This window comes from Apteryx mantelli, chromosome 3, assembly GCF_036417845.1.
Source record: "Apteryx mantelli isolate bAptMan1 chromosome 3, bAptMan1.hap1, whole genome shotgun sequence".
NCBI lineage: Eukaryota > Metazoa > Chordata > Aves > Apterygiformes > Apterygidae > Apteryx > Apteryx mantelli.
The window spans coordinates 55798985-55820996 of NC_089980.1; the positions used below are offsets into that span (position 1 = coordinate 55798985).

At 40.7% G+C, this 22012-nt stretch overlaps 1 long non-coding RNA gene across 1 annotated transcript; it reads right to left on the reverse strand.

Annotated features, from left to right (window-relative positions):
- Positions 1-2714: 2714 nt before the first annotated feature.
- On the reverse strand, positions 2715-21900 carry LOC106487344 (uncharacterized). The gene is made up of 5 exons (XR_001293049.1): positions 21759-21900; positions 17926-18085; positions 17731-17832; positions 3306-3428; positions 2715-3044 (listed from the first exon to the last, which is right to left on the reverse strand). It is a non-coding gene; the product is annotated as an uncharacterized lncRNA (long non-coding RNA).
- Between the last annotated feature and the right edge of the window lie 112 nt (positions 21901-22012).

Consider the following 22012-nt stretch of genomic DNA (forward strand, 5'->3'; position numbering starts at 1 on the left):
AAGGACAGCAAGAAGGGCTTCTTCAAATACATCAATAGCAAGAGGAAGACTAGGGAAAATGTGGGCCTGCTGCTGAATGGGGTGGGTGCCCTGGTGACAAAGGATGCAGAGAAGGCAGAGTTACTGAATGCCGCCTTTGCTTCAGTCTTTACTGCTCAGGCCAGCCCTCAGGAACCCCAGACCCTGGAGGCAAGAGAGAAAGTCTGGAGGAAGGAAGACTTTCCCTTGGTGGAGGAGGATCGGGTTAGTGATCATTTAGGCAAACCCACAAATCCATGGGCCCTGATGGGATGCACCCACGAGTGCTGAGGGAGCTGGCGGATGTCATTGCTAGGCCCCTCTCCATCATCTTTGAAAGGTCATGGAGAACAGGAGAGGTGCCTGAGGACTGGAAGAAAGCCAATGTCACCCCAGTCTTCAAAAAGGGCAAGAAGGAGGACCCGGGGAACTACAGGCCAGTCAGCCTCACCTCCATCCCTGGAAAGGTGATGGAGCAGCTCATCCTGGAGGCCATCTCCAAGCATGTGGAGGAAAAGAAGGTGATCAGGAGTAGTCAGCATGGCTTCACCAAGGGGAAATCATGCCTAACCAATCTGATAGCCTTCTATGATGGAATGACTGGCTGGGTAGATGAGGGGAGAGCAGTGGATGTTGTCCTCCTTGACTTCAGCAAGGCTTTCCACACTGTCTCCCATAACATCCTCAGAGACAAGCTCAGGAAGTGTGGGCTAGATGAGTGGACAGTGAGGTGGATTGAGAACCGGCTGAATGGCAGAGCTCAGAGAGTTGTGATCAGCAGTGCAGAGTCTAGTTGGAGGCCTGTAGCTAGCGGTGTCCCCCAGGGGTCAGTACTGGGTCCAGTCTTGTTCAGCTTATTCATCAGTGACCTGGATGAAGGGACAGAGTGCACCCTCAGCAAGTTTGCCGACGATACAAAACTGGGAGGAGTGGCCGATACACCAGAGGGCTGTGCTGCCATTCAGAGAGACCTGGACAGGCTGGAGAGGTGGGCGGAGAGGAACCTCATGAAGTTCAACAAAGGCAAGTGCAGGGTCCTGCACCTAGGGAGGAATAACCCCAGGCACCAGTACAGGCTGGGGGTTGACCTGCTGGAAAGCAGCTCTGTGGAGAAGGACCTGGGAGTCCTTGTGGACAACAAATTGACCATGAGCCAGCAATGTGCCCTTGTGGCCAAGAAGGCCAATGGTATCCTGGGGTGCATCAGGAAGAGTGTTGCCAGCAGGTCGAGGGAGGTGATCCTCCCCCTCTACTCAGCCCTGGTGAGGCCACATCTGGAGTACTGCATCCAGTTCTGGGCTCCCCAGTACAAGAGGGATGTGGCACTACTGGAGCAAGTCCAGCGAAGGGCTACAAAGATGACTAGGGGACTGGAACATCTCTCCTATGAGGAAAGGCTGAGAGAGCTGGGCCTGTTTAGCCTGGAGAAGAGAAGGCTGAGAGGAGATCTTATCAATGTGTACAAGTATCTGAAGGGAGGGTGTCAAGAGGATGGGACCAGACTCTTTTCAGTGGTGCCGAGCGACAGGACGCGAGGCAACAGGCACAAACTGAAACACAGATGCTTCCATCTGAACATGAGGAAAAACTTTTTCACTGGGAGGGTGACAGAGCACTGGAACAGGTTGCCCAGAGAGGTTGTGGAGTCTCCTTCTCTGGACATATTCAAAAGCTGCCTGGACGCAATCCTGTGCAACGTGCTCTAGGTGACCCTGCTTGAGCAGGGGGGTTGGACTAGATGATCTCCAGAGGTCCCTTCCAACCTCAGCGATTCTGTGATTCTGTGATTCTGTGACGCGAGGCAATGGGCACAAACCGAAACACAGACAATTCCATCTGAACATGAGGAAATACTTTTTCACTGTGAGGGTGACAGAGCACTGGAACAGGTTGCCCAGAGAGGTTGTGGAGTCTCCTTCTCTCGAGATATTCAAAACACACCTGGATACAATCCTGTGCAATGTGCTCTAGGTGACCCTGCCTGAGCAGGGGGGTTAGACTAGATGATCTCCAGAGGTCCCTTCCAACCTCAGCGATTCTGTGATTCTGTGAGCTGCTGATTCACATTAGTGTGCACGTAATATGAAGTATGCATGGAATCAAGTATATATGGTGACTTGTTCTTCTTTATGCTTCTGCTATTCCTATAGGAATGGCTAATCCATTTTCAGGCTTCCTATTCATTCCTGTAGCTTAGTCATTTCTCAGTACACAGCATGTGGTAAACCAGAATTCCACAAATCCCACTTCTTCTTCAAAAAAAAGCCCATTACCAATCTGATTTCACATTTCTTCTGATACTTGCTTTGATACCCAAAAAGATAAATGAAACAGCAATATTTGTGAAGTACCAAATCTACTGTATTCATATTTAAAAAAGAGAGACATCAGCACATTATCCCAGCTGCAGTGAGATTAGTCAGAATCTCCCCCCTTAACTTTTTCCTCCTAAGTCTCTTGCTGGGCTCTTGCCTCTGAGTTGATTCCACTTTTAATTTTATGTTTCCATGAATAGCAGAAAAGTAAAACAGCTGAAGGGGACAGATAAGAGACTTAGCCCACAATAACTGCTATCCCACTCTAAATTGGATTGACTGGCTGAGTGCCCCCAAATCCTCTACGGATATGCAATTTAATAGAAAGAAAAAACTCTTCACACAAAGAAAAGATATGCAGAAAATAATAAGAGTCTATTATAAAACATAGCAGCTTCAGCAATGTGTATATGATTACAGTCTTAATTCAAACAAAATGTCACATACATGGTCTTATGTTAACCCAGCAAGAAAGAACGCCAAATGATTATTTCATTTGTCCTTTACCAAATGATTTAATTTTTAGAAAGCAATTACCCAAGGAAGAACATATGAAAGGCCGTATCATATCAGCCTGAAGATGAATCTAGTCCATCCTGACTTTAGCAGTGGCCACTAATGGACAGTGAGAGAAGAATATAAAATAAGAGTAAGCATATAGTAATACTTCTTCAGTATACTCTTCCATCCTCCAGCAATTGTGGTCATGAGCTGCAAAAAAAGAAAACAAAGTTTGGAGTTGCAAGGACACTGCCATGAGTAAACACATATCAGAACTCCTTTTCCATGTTAACTGATATTGAGTTCTGTGTTGGGAACTGCGTAACAAAACAGATGTAGAAAAGAAAATGCTGAGGAGAATTTGAGGAAGAGAAAAAAAAGGTTAAGGTAGGTGGAGGAATTAAAAGGATTCCCACAGTTTTGTAGACAGTTATGTATATATAGTATATATGCATGCAAAGCTTTACTCACATGGATGAGCACACTTCTACAGAGGCAGCTCCAAAGAGCAGCAGTGCTTGCAGAGATCAGCACTCTTTCTGTGTGTGAGTGCTCCTTTATTTGACAGTAGAGAAGGGAGATGAGCTGTCCTGGCTGCAAAGGCAGAGCAGTGGGTATCAGTCCAACCATTCATTTTTTTTAATCTTTTCTTTTAACTTGAGATATATCCCCTAAGATTCAGACAGCTTTCAATGCAAATAGAAATCAGGTATCTTCAAAGTATGTATCAGCATCCTTCTACAATGATTCAGTTAATCAGAAGATTAGGATTTTAACAACCCTACCAAATTCCTTTCACACAAATCAGGCAGATCTCTACTCTAGTAGTATGCTGTACTCTCCTAATCGCTCCCTCTCACTATCCGTCTTCTTTTAAATCATTCCACTTTGCTTCTCAACTTGCCTCCCCTTGATCTCATAATACGCCGGTGACCCTCTGATCCCTTTCCAGGAGTTGTGTCTGCAGCTTAACCTTTCCAGTCTATCAAACTTCCATTTTCTCCTCATTTCCCTCCTGCTGTGCCGCAGGTTTCAGCATTCCCTTTCTACATCTTGATCTTTCCATTTTCTCTCATTATTTTTCTTCTAGGAAAATGCAGTTTAGCCTACTCACTGCTGAACTACCACAGTAGTTGCTGAGTAACAAAAATCAGTGGAATATTAAAACAGTTGTGATTCATTTAGCAGCACAGCAAACATTTTGTAGGAGGACAGCATGGTGATTTATATTTGCTCATAATAATTTGGATGTTTCCTGTCTGAATGGTGATGTTGTTTCTAATTTGGTAAAATTCAGTCTCCATTCTTGATCTGCTCATGGTGCAGTTCAGCAAATAAGAGGGCAATGGTCCAGGGTGGGATTCATTTCACCTTGCTGCAGGTGTCTCATGCAAGTGTGTCAATGCTCAGGTAGCTGCCTGGGTTGCCTCTGCAGCCAGTGCAAGGTACGGCCACCTCCCGGGGAGAGTCACCCTACTGCAGCCCAAGTGCCTAAGGCCCTCTGGTCGCGCCTGTGTCTCTCCACTGACAGCAGAGGGAGCCTGGATGACAAGGTTAGACTTGACACCTTGCCTTCAGATGGGTGAAATTAGATAAGGCAAATCCTACCTCTAGGGACTTTCCAGCTAAAGTGACAGCAACAGCACTGGCTAGGAGGTAAAGAGGTACCAGGACACGAAGGCAGGAGGAGACTGGATGCATCCTCCCTCTGCCAAAGTAGCAGTTTACTTGACAGATTCTTGCTTGCTGTTCTGCCTGCTTCTGAGTCAGGGTATTTCTGGCCTGGCCAGTCCTGTTCATATGATGATTATGGGTAGCTCTGAAATTCAGACTTGACTGACCCTCATCCCTCAAGCTGGACACAGAGCGGCTACACTACAAATGGGCCATGCAGCCTTCTCTGGAGAGCCCTTTGTCTCTCATGTCATCATCTTGCCCAAGGGCTTAATGAGACCGTAGGCTCCCTGGCCCCTTTAGCACTGCCTGCTGTGGCACGTGTCGCAGGCACACAGCTAGGAGCAGCCACGCAGCCATACAGCCTTCCTCCCGGCCACAAAGCCACTGCTTCCAACCCTGACCTCTTTGAGTGCACTGCTGTATTCATTCTCAGTTGCTGAAGCACATTCCCCTCCTATTTCTGGTCCTCGCAGAAGTCGTTAGCAATCCGGGATGGCTCACTTCAGTCAGAACTGTTGGGCAGCACGATGTGTGCAACCATTTCTTCAGCAGGAGTCATAACTACATTTCAAATTAAGGTGTAAATGATACCGACAAATGTTGCCCACTCATGCAGATGCGACAAGCTAAACTAAAACTTAGGTGATACATGGGTTGGACTGTATTACTACCTTCATTTAGTATCATCGTCAGTGAAGTCTTATTTGAGACCACAGAGGTCTCAAAATAGCATTAGAAATTTTCAGTGGGGAAGTCATCCTAGGAAAGAAGACCTACAAATTTCTACAGTGAGATTATCTATTTCACAATGAGGCAGAATCAAGAGATCTGACTTAATTAGTTTTGGCAAAATCCTGGGCAAGATGTTCAGAGCTGCAGCTTTTCCCACTTTGAAGCAGTTCAGAGCTGTTTCCCCTTCATGGAGAGTGGCTGGTGACTGAGCTGCTGAGGTTTGAGCTGATTCCCCAGATTGCACATCTGTTTTGGCTTTTGCTGTGTTAGCCAGAAGTGTGGCAATGCTGTTTCTCACAATGACTTATACATGATGGTTTCTTCTGAATTTCCCCAGGAGCAATCTTAGTTTGTCTTGTTAGCTGCCCCTAACGGATAGAGCTGTTTCTTAGGTTTCCTGGAGCAGACACTGAAGCTGCAAATGAGGGGCCTATCTCTGAATCATCAGACTCTTCACCCTGCTGCTGAAGTCCCATACTTTCCTTATTTAAGCAGAAAACAGCTTTCTTCTAACAGCCATATAGAGTGACTTTAGTGACAGCTCTGAAGATTCCCCATGGAGAACTGCATGTAAACCTGTTCTATATTGGTGTATATACATAAGACATAACTTGTTGATCACCACAGTCTAGAGAAGGTTGACTGGAGTTAAGGGTGAATGAGGTCTGTAAGAATTGTGGAAGGGGCTGCTAAGGTGATCAAACTGAGATCAGGAGGGCACTAGTTTTCCATTTGCTTCTTCCTATTTGATATTTAATATTTCAAATATTTTTATAGTGCCATTTGTCACTCCACTACTAATAATTACAATAACAAACACGAGATCACTGTAAGTATTAATGTATGCTTTTGTGATGTTTTGAGACATTCAGTTGAATGGTATTATATAATAGGAAATCCAAACTATTTTTCCTATGCATTAAAGTTTTCTATTTAACCTCTGTATTCAAAAAATAAAGATAGTATATCTTGAATCTGGAATATACAAAAGAAGCTGCTGTAACCTTCCAGCAACACAAATACAACTTGACAAACTATATATATATAAACACATAACTCAGCCTGCCCAGCTGTTAATAAATATGTATTTCACATTTAACCAGCAACTGCTGTTCAAGGTTTCTCTCCAGGTGCTCAGAGATGAGTTAAACACCACTTTGATTCCAGAGTAATGCATTTCCCATATCAAAAGCTAGCAAAAGGAACTCCTTTGATAGCAAAAGAGACAGCCAGTGGTGATTAAAACAAGCAAGCATCCTGGAGAAGTGTTTGAAGCACACTGCAGACCCTGATCAAAGCACAGGTAACTCTAGCAACACAAGGTTAGTAGGGATAAATAGTATCTTTTATTAGACCAGCTCAAATGCTTGGAGAAAGTGGACAACTTTTGATACGTAGGCCTTTCTTCAGGTCTATCATTTGGTCTAAGCAACAAATGTTGCTTCTCTTGTGTTTGTAGACCACTCCAGAGACAATACTTCTACTGCTACAGAAGAGGTAAGTCTTTCTGACAGACATAATTGATGTCACGCTGTCTAACAGTTTATAGGAATAATTTAAGATCCTAATTATTCCAATATAAAAATCTATCTCCCAAAGAGAATTTATCTGAATTATTGAAAGAGAGCTCTGTGAGAGAAAGAAGAAACAAGAAGTTGAACAATGTGTTTGCCGAAGCCCAACACTTTCAATATCACAATGGCAAAAAACCTATTTTCTTACATGGTGAAGGTTAATCATAGAGAAAAGCTGTTTGACATCTCTATCTCTCAAACAGAGTCTCTGGCTTTGCACAACTTTATTCCAGTAACTTCAGATTTTTATTTATTTCTTAATCTGTAGCCACCCCTTTGCCCCATCTGACTGTCTGGTTGCCTGCCAACCTGAGAAAGAAAAAAATGTTTCCTCCTCTGTTCTCCCAGGAGCTGCAAGACTGACAAGAAATGCATCTGAGAGCAGACAGAGAGCTGAGAAGAGCCCTCTCCATCTCACATTTGTGTGGAGTTCACTGCTTCTCAGCTCTTCCTCCTCTCTCAGCACCAGCTTCCTCCACCATGAGGACTTGTGACCTCCACAGGGAAGAAGGCTCAGCTGGTGATAAGAAGAGCCTGAGTCACCTGTGATACTGGAGAGGGAAAACTGTGGGACAAGGAGGGAAGGGGGAAAGATGATTGAACTGGGATGAGAATTTTTGGAAAGGAAGCATTTGACATGAAGATGGGGAACAACTTGGAGAAGGAAGAGACTTGAGTTCATGTTTGGCCTACATAAAGACATAAAACAGATTTTGGGGAGGGAACTGATTTATCTTTAAAATCAGTTGGGTGCCTTGGAGAATTCTGGGACAGGACTGAGCTGGTGGGAGGCAAGTAAAAGTCCTGTGCGGGGAGCGTGCCTGTTTTGTGAGAAGTTTATCTGAAACTGCCTCCCCTTCACTGGAGTGTGCCCAAGGTTGCTTCAGGCGAAAGAGCAAGACAAGGAAGAGTGGGGCACAATGTTAAGTCAAGTCTTCATGTTTTATGATACTAAAGTGAATACTTTAGTAAAGCAGTTTGACTGAAAGTAATATGGGCATATCCTCCTGTTGCAGATCTGCTGGTTTGCTTTCAAACTGTCTGTGAATAGAGGAACATTTTCATCAGTCTGCTGTGCTGCCAAACAGGCAGGCAAGCAGGAATGACACAGAATGGCTGACTGATTTCCAGATGTCAAGGTTTGCCTTTAACTTTCTCTCTCCCCCCAGTCTTACAGAAGCAGGTTGCCCATTTGTGACTGTAATACCTTAGGCAAGAGAACTTACTGCTTTCTGGATTTTGGCTACAAATGCTACTCACTGCTCCCTGACATATTCTGAAGTCTTGTGACAAAGTAATCCGTGAGGAATGTGTCTTCATCTGTTTCTTCAGGGACTGCTTTTTTTTCTTTTTCAATTCGTGTAGTATTGTCTGAGAAGCTGCCGCAAAGTCCTGTGCAAATGTCAGTTGCATTTTACTTGTCAATGGAGAGCTCAGTTCTTGTTACAGATCCTGGATTTGTACAGTATCAGCATGTACCTACTTATTCCTTTTACTAACTGAGAGGGTGCATTGTCTACATGATATTTCAGAGAGCACATACATAGTTTAACAATAATACACCTCCAAATGTACTCCTTCTCAGAGACAGAAGATGACACACTATTCCCCAAAACAAATACATCCCCCTTCTATCCAATCCTTCCAAATTCTTTCAGACAAATACCCAGGGAAGGAGGTGAACCTCTAACTTTGACCTGATAGCCAGTCCATAATCTCTGACTGACTAGCAAGTGGCACAAATGATGGAGTCCTGAGGTCTTCACTATGATGTGATCTAGACCCTGGATAGTAAACCCCCAATAGCTGTCAAGGAAAAAATTATTCTGTAGCAGTCAAGTCAAATCTTGAGGTATATCCAGAAGTAAACAAGAAGCTCCTGCAACATTGAGAAATAGGGTATTAGAAATGTCCATCAGTTACTGTCCACCAAAGATTGTTCAGATTACAAACGATGGAAGGGTTTTGACAGCTGTATTCTGCCATAGCCGAGGTTTCTGTGAAAATTTTCAGGTGTGATCCGAAATGGTGCAACCCAGTCCAGAAATCACATATACATGGGTCATCATGGAAAAGCTACATGCAAAGATGTAAACAATGAGATGTGAATGGAAAAATAGGAGCTTTTTATCATGTATGTTAACTGAAATTCAAGAAGAAATGGGGGAATCACAAGACCCCCTCTCTGCTGCATGTAATTCAGCATAACTTTTTTTACATTGTTCTTGTTCTTCTCTTTTTTCCCCTTCTTTTGGCTTTTCCTTTCTGTCTTGCTCACCTCACTCTTTCAAGTGCTACTTTCTCACACCATTTCCAACAAACTTCTAATTTCTCTTTGCCACATCTTCCTTTTTTATTTCTTCTTAATTATTATCTCACTTGTTACACCCCTTACCCTGCTGCTGGGGTATTATCTCCCCAACAAGCACTTCAAATATACTTTTTCTTCCCCATTTTCTTTGCTCCAGCCAAAGCCTCACAGATCTTTCAGCTAAGCTCCTTCCTTCCTGCAGAAGCCTTAACCTGAAAAAAAGGCTTTTCTTATCTTTTTACCTTTTTCTTACTTCCCTGCTTCTTTTTCAATGTCATTATCTCTCCTTTCCACCACCGACACAAACACCTCAAAGCTGTCCCTATGTTTCTGGTTTTCCAACTGCTCCCTAGACTCTCCTCTTTGGATTTCCCATAAGGGTCCCTGCAAAGATCACAAGGCCTACAGAAACCCCTGCCAATGTGATGAAATATGTATAGGCTCCACCTGCACTGATAGCCCTTTCAGGCCTCCTGTGTCAGTTATGGACTTGGCTGTTCACGTGGAATCCTGCAAAGAAAATAAACTAAGCATGGACTCCTACAGAGAAAATAAAAGCTTGAAGAGCTCCCTTGGTGGTTCACATTACACTGAAGCTTCACAAAGGTAGGGATAAATATATTCAACCTTTGCGAGACAAGGATGTACAGCAAAATGTTACAGGTTGACTCATTTAAAGGGGCTTCAGAAATGTGAAGGAAATACACAGCACTGGATTAAGATGGAAGGGTAATATAGAACAGCACAGTATAAACCTTATGGAACTTCATGGCAAAAAAGGAGGTAGGAAGCCTGGAAGTCTGGTAGGAGCCTGGAAATTCAAAGTTAAGTCAACCCAGCTGTTCCATATAAAGGCAATCAGGACCAAGTTGGCTTAGACAGGTTTAAATCTGTCTTCAGTATCTTACCACCCCAGCCTCTCTAATAGTCAATATTTGTCCCTAGACTATAAAGTAGTTGACATCCTAAACCCTCTGTAATTTTCTTAGTTCTTTGGCCCGTATTACAGTCATTCTAAACTAGGTCTAGCATGATTTAAGTCATAGGGGATATACCTAAGGGAATATATTGCACACAGGGCTGTAGCATTTTGAAAATCCTAAAAGCTTAAAGTAGTTAGCAATTTCCCAATCACTGACATAAATAAATTATGTGAGGAAGGTAGGCCAAAAATGAGATGAATTTTTGGGTTAAGTATGGAAAAAGGGCAGAAACTGCTACTATCTTATCAAATAAGGGACAGGAGGAGGGACAAGGGGATAGTCTGTGATCTTCTTCTAGCGCTTCACACATGTTCCTAAGTATCAGCCATGGCTCTCTCTGGGGTAGGGGTGCTAAAAAGACTTGAGCGCTTCCTCTGTTTAGCACAAGGCAGCATGAATGAACAGCACCTCAAGCCACATCATGGATGTGTCTCTCCTTCACTGACTAGCTGACCCAGGACGTTAAAATGTCAGTCATGACACCACTACTGACATTCATGTATGCAAATCATTTTCTATTAGCAAATTTTGCAGGTGAAAGTTTTGCTCAAAACCAATGTATTCAGTTTCAACTGTCCTAAACTGTAGCTTGTTTTCTCTAAAGGTCCATTACAACAGTCAGCCTTAACTTTATTTTTCCACTGTTTTTATAAAACTATTTGCTTCTACATCAGAGAATAGATGACACCAGCTAAACGCAAAGTCATTCCACTATACCTTTAATGATTTCCGTGGGGCTGTATTCAGTGATGTGTTTAGCCCCGTAGCTTTTCCTTTCTCTGATCTCTTGATAAATTAATTAGTTGTGATCATGGGTTTTTAATAAACTGACAACACAGACAAAAAGAAAGGTCTATTTATTTTTTACAGCTGTGGGCTACCTACCTGATGAGCATAAAACATGAAAAGACTTATTAATACCACTATTTTTAGTCCTCTTTTAACCTACGTTATTTCTGTTTCTGTTTCACTTGTGTGTTTAATTTAGCTGCCTATTTTTTATTTATCCATTATTTACTTTTTGCCTAAATACCAATAGAAAGCACTGCATGATGACTGAGAAAAATTACCATACAAGCAATGTTTAAAATAATGTACTCAGTTGTACTGAACTACCACTGCCATCTGAGAAGTGCCTGACAGGAGTTGAGCTGTGCTAGCTCCAGCTATTTTCCTTCCCATCTGCTCAAGCTGAGTGAGACAAATGTATTATGACTGGCCTGCTATATTGATGTTAGGGTGGATCTGGAAGCACACGTATGCTTCCAGGATAAGTTTTGAGGAAAAGGGGCAATCAAATAAAACCAGGCTTTTCAGTCTGCAATGATAAAGGTATTGCTATATGGCTACAAAAAGAAAAAAAAAGAAAGCTGAGGAGGAGGATTAAAACTGAGAAAGGTTGAAGTACACTTAGATGTATCAGCAACAGGGAGTAGTAGCTTGAAAGCCCATCAGGGCAACAATAAAGATAGGTTACCTGCACAGCTGGGGGTCTGGCAGCAAGGCAGTAATGCTATCATACAATAGCGATCGAGGGCATGGTCACCTGCAGTCCCTCGGATCGTCTCATCTCCCTGGCAGTATGGCAAGTAACATTTACAAATCACGCATGTTAAGTGCCTGCCCTCAACAAAGAAAACTGTTTAGTGGACATCTGTGAAATGTGATAAAAGATTCCTATAAATATTTAGTTCAGTGAAATCCCTTCTCAAATTTTCTATGTTTTCTGTGTTAAAACTATCTGTCAGTATGCTATACATGGGCCAATATTACAAATCACAGTCTTTCTTGATCCATATTTATGTGATTAAACTATTACTTATCTATCAACTCTATTTGGTAAATCAGTGTTGCTATAAGGACCTAGCTGCCTTAGGTAAAAGGGTAACAGAGCAAGTTTGTAAGTCCAGTCTTTTTGGAAACGCACAACATCCTGACACTATAGCCATCAAACTGCTTCTCAAGAACAGGGAGCAGTAGTTGGTAACAATGATCAGGAAAAGGTTTTCGGCTCAATCTGCTGTTGTTTCTTCCAGAGTCGAACAAGAAATTCCAAGTACCGGTACTGCACTGATTCAGCAGAGCTGTCTAAATCTATCTCAGGCGGTTATGTCACAGGTTTGCACTACTCCCAAAAAGCCCATTTTCTCAAGGACAGTGTGAGACAGGTAGTTCAAAAAGATGTGGATCTATAGGATGAAAGGCTAAGAAAGCTCTGTGTCCCTTCCTCCCTTGACAACACAGCTGCATTCTCTGCTGGCTTCAAAAATCCCTCTATGCGTTGATTTGGCACTATGCTGTGCTGTGTGTTGATGCATTACAAACAGCTGTATGAGTTATTGCTGCTGTTTGGATGCATTTGACAAATGTTTCTTGGTCTTTTCAAGTGACACCACCTTATCTGAAATACAGAATGGTCACAACTCTACTTACTCTGAAAATAAGAATAACAATAGTGTATCTGCAATAGCTATGGTTAGCCTATGGTTAGCCAAATATATGATTAGTATATTTATATCTGTTTTTGAGAAACTGAGAGAGAGAACATTTCCCCTTGCAGACTAGAATAGAGCACAACTGGTGGACTGAGATTTTCTCTGCTTTCAGTTGTATTTCAACACCTTGCGATGCCTCAGCTGCATAATCTCTCTGGGATTTGCAGCCCAGCTGTTGGAGAATACTGTCCTCAATCAGTGCAAACATTAGAGAATGAATGATCCACTTTATGCAGTCACTGTCTCTGCTTGATTTCCCCAGCCAGGTCCTGAGTCACTTGTCCATCCCTCTTCTGCAAAACACTAACACCTCTGCCTGCCTTCAGTGGGAGCGAAGCTTGAATGCTGTGCTGAACTCTGCTATTAGGTGAAACGCACCCCTTTGCATAGGGCAGAACAAGGCCTCTGTCTCCTGTAAAAACTGAAGTGAGCTTGTCTTTGAGAGGTTGAGCACCACTTGCAGAATGAACAGGACATGTGCATGCCTTTTATATGGAGCTTATTTCAGTCTTAAAACCTAACCCAATCCCCTCTACAACTGGAAGTCAGGGGAGAGACTGTCACTGATTTTAATGAGATTTGGATCAGACTTTGTGGGTCTTGTCTTAGAAATGCCTAGAGGTCTCCTGAACACATTGGAAGCATCTTCCTATGTAATTCTTGAAATTATCTTAAATTTTTCACTTCTTTCAATTTTAACCAGCCACGGTCTTGCTGATATTTCATTGAATGGGATTTACAAGTAATTCATTTTCAGAATCAATCTAGAGCAGAGATACTCAAGTATTTAAGTTCTGAAATGATTAAAAAAACATGGTATTTATAAGTTATTACTTGTTTATTTTCTGTTCTATGATAGTTCACCAAAGTGATATAAAATTATCTTCTCTCTTTCTTTAACTGTCTCAAAGCAGAATTAGAGCAAGGAATGACTTGGCAAGAATACAGTTTGTAAATATAAATGATTTCATCAAAAGAACAGGATGCAAGTAACCTGCTTTCACAACACTGATAGAATAATGTTGATTCTATTTTGAAAACTTCCATAATAATGTTTTGAAAGATAAAAGAGCTAGTTTTCCGTTATTTTCTGCTTACAGCTGAAAACTGACAGGAATTGTGAAATACATTAAAGTTGTTTAAAGTCACTGAGATTCCAAAGACAAGTTTTAAAAACTCAGAATTAAAGAACAATTGTACCCCAAAAAGTGACTATCTAAAAAAAAAAAATTGAACTTAAAGCACATATACCTTGCACTACAAATCTCATTTCTCACATCGTAGGGTTTTTTGTGGCCTTGCATAAATTACATTGTTTTAACTCTATTCCAGTTTAAAAGAAAAGCCAAAAGAGAAGGGAGACTGGAAAGGAGTATGTTCCTTTTTCTTCTTAGATCTGTAAACTCAGAGCTGTAAAAGATCTCTACCACTTTTGTCTCATTAGCACTCTTTCCAGATGCAAATGGAAATTAAGTTTGATAGGCCATAAGACTGATTTTTTTAAGGTGAATTTCACTGTAAATAAACATTCAGCCTAATGTATTTTTTTTGCTATTAACTACATTTATACATCAGCATAAAGTTTCTAGTTATTGATGCACAAAATGTACACAAATAAACAGCAGTCTATGAAACAATGAATTTATACAATGTCATGTTATCAAAAAGTTCATTTTCAAGATAAATGTTGGAATTGTTAGAAATCATATTTCTGATGATTTGTATTCAGGCAGTCTCTATAGACTTCCATCTGTCTTTGCCTATTCAACAAAGAACGACAAAGAATTCTTTAGTTCATTTCTGCCCAGAAAAATGATTCTTATTTTGCCAAACTTTTCAAAAATCCATGTTCTGTCCTTCTAACTTGTTTGTATGCCTGTTTGTTCGTGTCAGTGACTGATTAAGGCTGGAGTAATTTGCTTGATCCAATCTCATTTCCAGCACAGATGTTTGTTTTTTTGCAGCTTCCCGTCTTTGTGGATACTTGTTATCACACTTCCCTCTGGAGAGGGTTTGGTTTTTTGTTTTGTTTTGCTTTGGGTTTTTTGTTTTCTTTTGCAACCTTAACGTACACTGTAGATTGCTTTTTGTTTTAGGCTCTGTCTATGCTATATTCCAGATGGCACCAAGTTACAAAATGGCAAAGTAATGACTGAATTATTATACAGTTTGATCCTGCCACACGCGTGAGTTGTCTCCAATGATACAACAAGTGTCTGAAGTATGAGCAGAAATCATTGTCCTCCAGAATAACTCTCACTTGGCAATTACGGCTGTTAGCATTACAGTCCTTCTCCAACAATTCTGCCAAGGAAAAACAACTCTGAAAAGCAAATGAAGCTGGTGGGACTTCACAGAGGTAAGATGAACTGAGCCTTTGGATCCCCACTGCTTTGGATGTGATTCTCCTGGTCTAGGCATCTGTCTGGGACAATGATGTCTGGCTGGAAAAAATTGTGAAGAGCGATGGACTTGTGAAGAACACAAGAGCTCAGCCTGTGACGGGAGCAGCCTCTCCTTTGGCAGAGCTAAAGCTCTTGGGTGGAAGGAGGAGGCAGAGAAGCAACCACTCAGTTTGCAGGGCCTGAGAGGGGCATTTCTAATACGAAAGGAGAAAAAATGAAGGGTGAATTGTTTTCACACTATTTGAAATGTGAACTGCTTTGATAATATTTCTCTGACAGGTTCAGGTCAGGTTAGAAGCTGGTATCATAGGCACTTATGTAAAGAAGTTATTTGCAAGCATTATTTTTACTGCATATATTTTAGTTTTAAATACTGGTAGTATTTTAAAGTTATTCCTTTGCCTATACTATTGTAAAAATTTGATCCCACAAACTAACTAAGGCGCAGCCTTATTGCTGTTTAGGAGTCATATACTAATATGCTGCAAGAAGCAACGATCATAGTTCACCTAGTAGAACATCTACCTCTGAGTCAGTAATTACTGAGTGCCCCTGCATTGAATTTAGGGGTCACTGGGTTGCTGAATGTGCTGTTCTTGCATGAAATATGAAACAAAAATTCTAATCACATGTTGGCCATTAAATAACTGATGACAGTTTTCATCAGAGACTCACAATAGCTTTGGTCCTCTAACTGTGCCAGGTAATTACATTCTATCTACCTAAATGAACTTTCAATTACACAGAGTACTTTTCTCCTCTAAACTGTTTAGAAATAATTTTATGCACTGTTAAATCATTGCCCTTGTCCCACCTCAGAGGTGGCTGAATTTCAGTATTAGGTAAAGAGATCCAGGTACATACAAGGATACCTGACTGTTGCTCCACAAGCTTTAGCCCAGCCTCTATTCAGGTTCAGAACTGTGTGTTCTCAGACAGAGAGCCTCATTAATTCTGTGCAGAGCTGCTGGAAGGAAGAATAACTACTCAAATCTACTGATCGTTTCCCCCTTATGACAGTCTGAATAGGAGTGGAGGCTGTTTCACCACCAGGTAGTACTCTAGTATAGGCAGAAGATGGTATGTGATAATGGAATTTGGCCTAACTGAACGGAAGGGTACTAATTTTTTATGGCCTCAGATTTGCATTTGATTATTCAGCAATTCATTTCAGGCACAAATGTGTCTACTTGCATTTGTGGAAGAAGAAGGTCATTTTTCAAGAACACAGGTACATCTGAATATAAAATTATGCCACCCAAGAGCAAGCATTATAGCCATTCATAGCTGAAGAGAGGTATTCATCTTGAGAGCAGCATAATCTACATCGGTCTTAAGGAGCTATGTTAGCTAACACATTCATGTATCCAGACAGTTAAAAAAAAAAAAATTATACATTTATTTAGGGGAGAACACAGAAGAAGGAAGCAAGAAATATGATCTCTTTATTAATATTAGTTGAACATAATAGTATATAGAAACTTCCATGTTTGCTTACAAATGAACGTTAAGTACATTTTGCAGAAAAATAAATAATTCTTTTTAAAAAATGACTGCTTCTCCCCACTCAAAAATACTTCAAGACAGGTATCAAATTGCTAGAGAATCTGAATGTTGTGTATTCCATAAGCACAAATCATCCTTACTTCTTCTGCACATCAGCAGTCATCTCTTTTCAGTAGCACTTAATTTCTGTGATACAATTTTGCCTGCAGATTTAGAACTTCCGTAATTTTTACCTCAAATGACCTCAACACAGCTTAGAGAGCATCCTCAAGATTTGACCCCAATGCAGATCTCACTGAAGGAAAGAGTCTGCTCAGTGTCACTAGGATAATAAGACAAACACCTTTAAAGCCTGTAGCTCTGATCTCCTGGCTATCTGCTTTCAGTAATCAGATTCTGGAAAGCTGTTACTGTAAGTCAGGTCTGTACAGTTAAGAGCAAGAAGCTTGTTGTCGTGAGGCTAACACACTGAACTGAACTGAAGAGCAGCAGTACTAAACACCCCTCAAGCTGTCATTTTGAATAGACAAATGTTTTTCTACCCCAAAGCATATCAGAACTGTGTCAGAGTCATAGGAGGAAAAATCCAAAGGCACTTTGAAGCCCTTTTTTTCTTTTGTATTCTGACATAGTAAAAAGAGACTAAGGGAAATGTTCAAAGCCATTAAGAGCTGTGTGCATGAGGCTAGTTTATTATATAATTATCTCACAAAATTCTGATGTGCTCTTTCATGCCTGTGAATTTTCACATAATACTGAAATGATTAATTCCTACAACATACCATTGTTTCTCATTATGTTTTGGTGGATTTGTTTTTACCAGCTGATATGCAACACTAAAATGGCTGTTCTTTGTTAATTACAACAGAAATTCTGAAGACAAGGACATTGCAGTAACATGAATGCGGTGTGGTTTAAATGACAGATCTCTTTTCTGGTAGAGTTAATGTAATGAGGAAAAATCTATGAGAGTGGGGAGGTAGAAAGAAAAGACTGATACTGTTACATTCAACTGTTACATCAAATTTAATAAAGTGAGAGGATAAAGTGAGGAAATTTTAAAACCAGTGCTGCAGAGAACAGTGATGTACTGTGAAGAAGATTTATGGTTTGATCTAAGGTTAAACAGGGACATAAACAAGCCAGATTTTGGCATCATCAGGAAAATAAATGGTTGGTTATCTTAACTGTAAGTCCTATCAATTTTACTTACATTATCAGACCAAGTCCCTGTTTCTTCTGGGCATGATCCTTCCTATGATCCTAAATCACAAGTTCTGATATGAAAGCACAGACTGTTTTTTTTCTTTTCTCTCTGCAACACAAACCAGAAGTATTTGGTAACTGATTCCAATGTAAAAAATAGTGTGAGAGGAGAATCACACCCATAGTCATTGCAGAAACATACCTGGCTATTTGCCACATGCACATGCTCTTTGGATTTTCACACTGCCTCTCACTGCTTTATTCTGGGCATAAATTATTTCAAAAATTCATATCATCCTCATTGTGAAAAGGGTCTCACTCCTAGATGGAAGAAACAGAGCTCTGGTCTGAGTAGCTGCCATCTGTGAACAAAAAAGAAGAAAATACCTACATGCACATTACAGCTAGCTGCAAGATGCCTTCAGTGGTGAACTTGTTACTCAAACTCACTTACAGACCTCTAAGTACCAGTCCCTACATTTAACCCCTCTCTGACACCTGCTTCCTTCTGAATCTATTGTCCTTGCTTTGCACAGACCTAGCCAGCCTTCCATAGTATCTAGCCCTCCCTCAACATATTCCTTCTTTCCTCCTCTCCCTGTTTTCAAAATTCTGCTTTTTCTATTCTCTATGAAAGAGTAAGAATTAGCAGTCTGACTTCATTACAGAGGGATAAAGGGCAGATTTAGATAGCAAAGAGAAGCTGAGGAAGACAGCAGTGACAATGCATGTGTGTCAGCTGGAGAAACAGCGACAAAAGCAAAAGGCAGGGATAGGAACTAAGGGGGTCAGAGACAATAAGCTAAGTGACAATGGTGTGGAACAGCGGCCATGAAAGGACAAGGACAGGAACTGGTGAAAACAACAGCAACAAGGGCAAGAGGAACAGGCTGGGAGAACAAGTGGTTTATAACCTCAAGAATACATGTCACCAAGAACTTCAAACTCCAGCCTGGATCCCCTCAGTATCTGTGTTTCTAGCAATTAGTTCTGAATCACACAGTCAAAATCTGAGGTGTCTTTCTTGGGTGTCTATGTGGTAGCAGACCCATATAAAAGATAACTTAAACAGGAGAAACCTGCGCTCTGGGTCTAAGGATACCAACCTTGCTAAGAATGTATGTGGAGACCACTGTGATATTCAATATGCTAGGATATATCTGTGTTTTGACCTTTTAGGCATAAAACCGGAAACATACATGGAAAAAATTATTAAAATTAGGACTCTAACAATTTTTATTTAAAACTGCCTTTCAATGAAAAACAACACCTAAGAATTGAATGGTCTTTAGCTGAAGACCTAATTTCTACTTGGATATGCTACTCTGTGGAGTTATATTTCGGGTGCCAGTTACACCCAGCATCTTCTAAATTCTCCTCAGTCAAAAGGACTGCATTTCATATCATTCCCAGAGCATTACAGAACAGCATGATCTCTGTGCCCCCACACCAGGAGGGAGATCACAGGCCTCATGAGAATTAATGTAGTCAGGGTTTCAGACTACATGAGAAAATGGAAAAGTAAAGCACGTGCCACTAATTAGCAATTTGTTTTCCGTATTTGTCCATAGTTTGTGATATCTGAAACCTGACCTGCCTTTGCTGAGCAATTGTGATTGCAAGTTAGCCCAATAAGAGATATCTTGCAAAACAAACAGGACTTAAAAATGCTGATGGCATTGACAGCTGAGCTCTGGTGCACCTCATTTGGCAAGTTTAAGACATCCCTGCAGCACAGTGGACAAAATCTGACCTTAGCCACATCACTGCAAAGTCTGAATTTTTAGTTTAAATCACTAATGAAGGTGTCTGAGCAAAGGTGCTGCTCTGTGCAGGGTAGCTTAAATTGCAGACTCACATCCTTCTGTCAGTTCTGTTGGGGGGAGTAACATTCAATTAAAGGGGCTGAACAGACATTTTGGGGTTGCTACATGTTAAACTGCTGCAGCGAGCTTTATGTTCTATGGAAAATTAGCCCTAAGAATCACAAAGTAGGCATTTAAAATTAGTAGACATTTTTTACCATGACCAACCTTAAGCTCTTAGTTTCTTTTTTTCCCTATGTATAGTGGAGATAATAATACTATCTTCTATCACAGGGTTGTCATAAAGATGAATTCATTAACATTTGTAGGTAAGTCAGATATTATAGGGGAGAGCATCATAGAAAAGACAGCAAGAAATTGTCTTAATTTAGCAATTCAAGTTACACTGTAATGAATACATATCACCACATTTGGAAAGAGGAATAACAGTAGGTGATGTACAAATGATACACAAGCATTGTGTATCCTCTTCATGAATGAAGAAAGGAAAAAATTGCCTATGAATACATAACTAAAAATAAACCATAATGCATTTGCATAAGGAAATGGGATAAGACACTTCTATTCTGGCACTACTTAAATCTTTATGGCATATATTAGATGTATTTTTGATGTATTTTTAGGTAATGTCCTTAACAAAGGATAGTTAAGAACAGTAACATGTTTCTGTAGTTCAATTTTAAATACCAGCAAAGACTGAGGGATTTATACAGTTAAAGAAAGCTTATTCCATCGCCGAAAGACATAATTGCAAAAGACTTCAGCTTCCATTATCACCATGTCATAACTAGGTCAGACTAAATAAAGCAGTTGATTTAGATTTTAAAGGATAGCTATGAATTTAATATGAACAAAGGCTAGATAAGGTTGCCAACTGAGAGAAGAGTCACTCAGAACCAAAAAAGTAAATTGTTTGACTTTTCAGTTGGCAAAGTTGTGCAGTAAGCCAGCGTAAAGATTTCTACAATAGTAATGATATGGCAGCAAGGTGTCTAAAGAACCTGAGTGTGAGAAACTGTGCTTAAGATCTAATATGATCAGGCAAGCTTTTTTTTTCAACAAAAATGATGATAAGCTAGTCTAGATAAAAAGAGAATATTCACCAGCTTTTCCAAATAGCAGTCATCTGATTCCTCCAAGATTCCTCCACTGTAAGTTGGTTTAAAACAATTGCCACAAAGTTTGATAAGATTTAAACCATGAAAAAGCCATGTGAGTCTGGGAGGAAAACTGATAATAATGAAGAGGCTTAACTCAAATATTAAAAATGGCCATATATGGTTATTTCTTGAACAGAAAACTCCAAAAACAAACTAGCTTTGTGGCAACAGGATTGCACCTCTACACATCTGTTTCTAACAAACTGGATTTGCAATGGCAATGTGTTCCTAGAACTTCAGTTTTGTATAATTCTTTGACTTTGACTTTTCAATCGTCAGCTGAGTTGTTCTAAAAATACTGAAAGATCTTCAAGATCTTTCTGTCACACTTGGAGAGTGATAGAAACTGTAACAGTTAATGTAAGGTATATCAATACTACAAGGAAGTGCCAGCTCTGCTATATTTGAAGTCAAGAAACTTCTTACACAGAGAAAAGATTAACTTTTCTCAGTTTTCAAAAATCCGCTTGCCTTGATATTTCGTGCGCCTCATAAAGATGCAAGGTCAGATTAATGATCCAAATTTGGCATAATTTGTTCAACAGACTCAAGAGATGCAGCCCTGCCAGGAAAAAGTAAAATAAAAAGGGGTATTTCTTAAGACTGGTAGATTCTAACACTGTATTAATGCACAGATCCTAAAAATCAAGCAGTGGCTTTAATTAGCCCCAAACATCACTTGGCATTTACCATAGATGGCACCTGCTGCATGCTACAAGAAGCAACATTGAAAGGACGCATATGAACACACATTACTCTGTGCCAGCCAAAAACAATTCCTAACTTCTACTTACGTACATTGGGTCCCCAGGGGAACAGGCAGTTACCACTGCCTCTGTCCAGCAACCAAGCTGTTTACCTTAAAATTGACCTTTTGCAAAAATAAGGTAAATAAAAATGGCATTTCAATCTATATCTCTCAAAGGAGATTTGGGATGAAACTCAGAAACCTGAGTACTGTGCAGCAGAAAACTCACGAGAGACACAGTTTTCAAAGAGAGAAAAAAAAAAATCAGTTACAAAAGTGAGAAGAGGTGAAGGAGCAGCACCTGGGCAGTGTCACACTGCGGTTGTATTTCTGTGACCCAGGAGCTTGGGCCGCGTTGGCAGCTCCAGGTGTTCCGTTCCCCCGCCGCCCCAAGGCCCCTCGTTCCTGCCCTGCTGCGGCAGGGCACCGCTTCAATCACACTGTTTCCGAAGCCCGTGGGTATTTCTGCAAACCAGAACATTTAACTGATTTACGAATAAACTCGGAACAAAAGAGAGCGCAACTCCTAATCTAGATCGAGTGATTTGATTCACA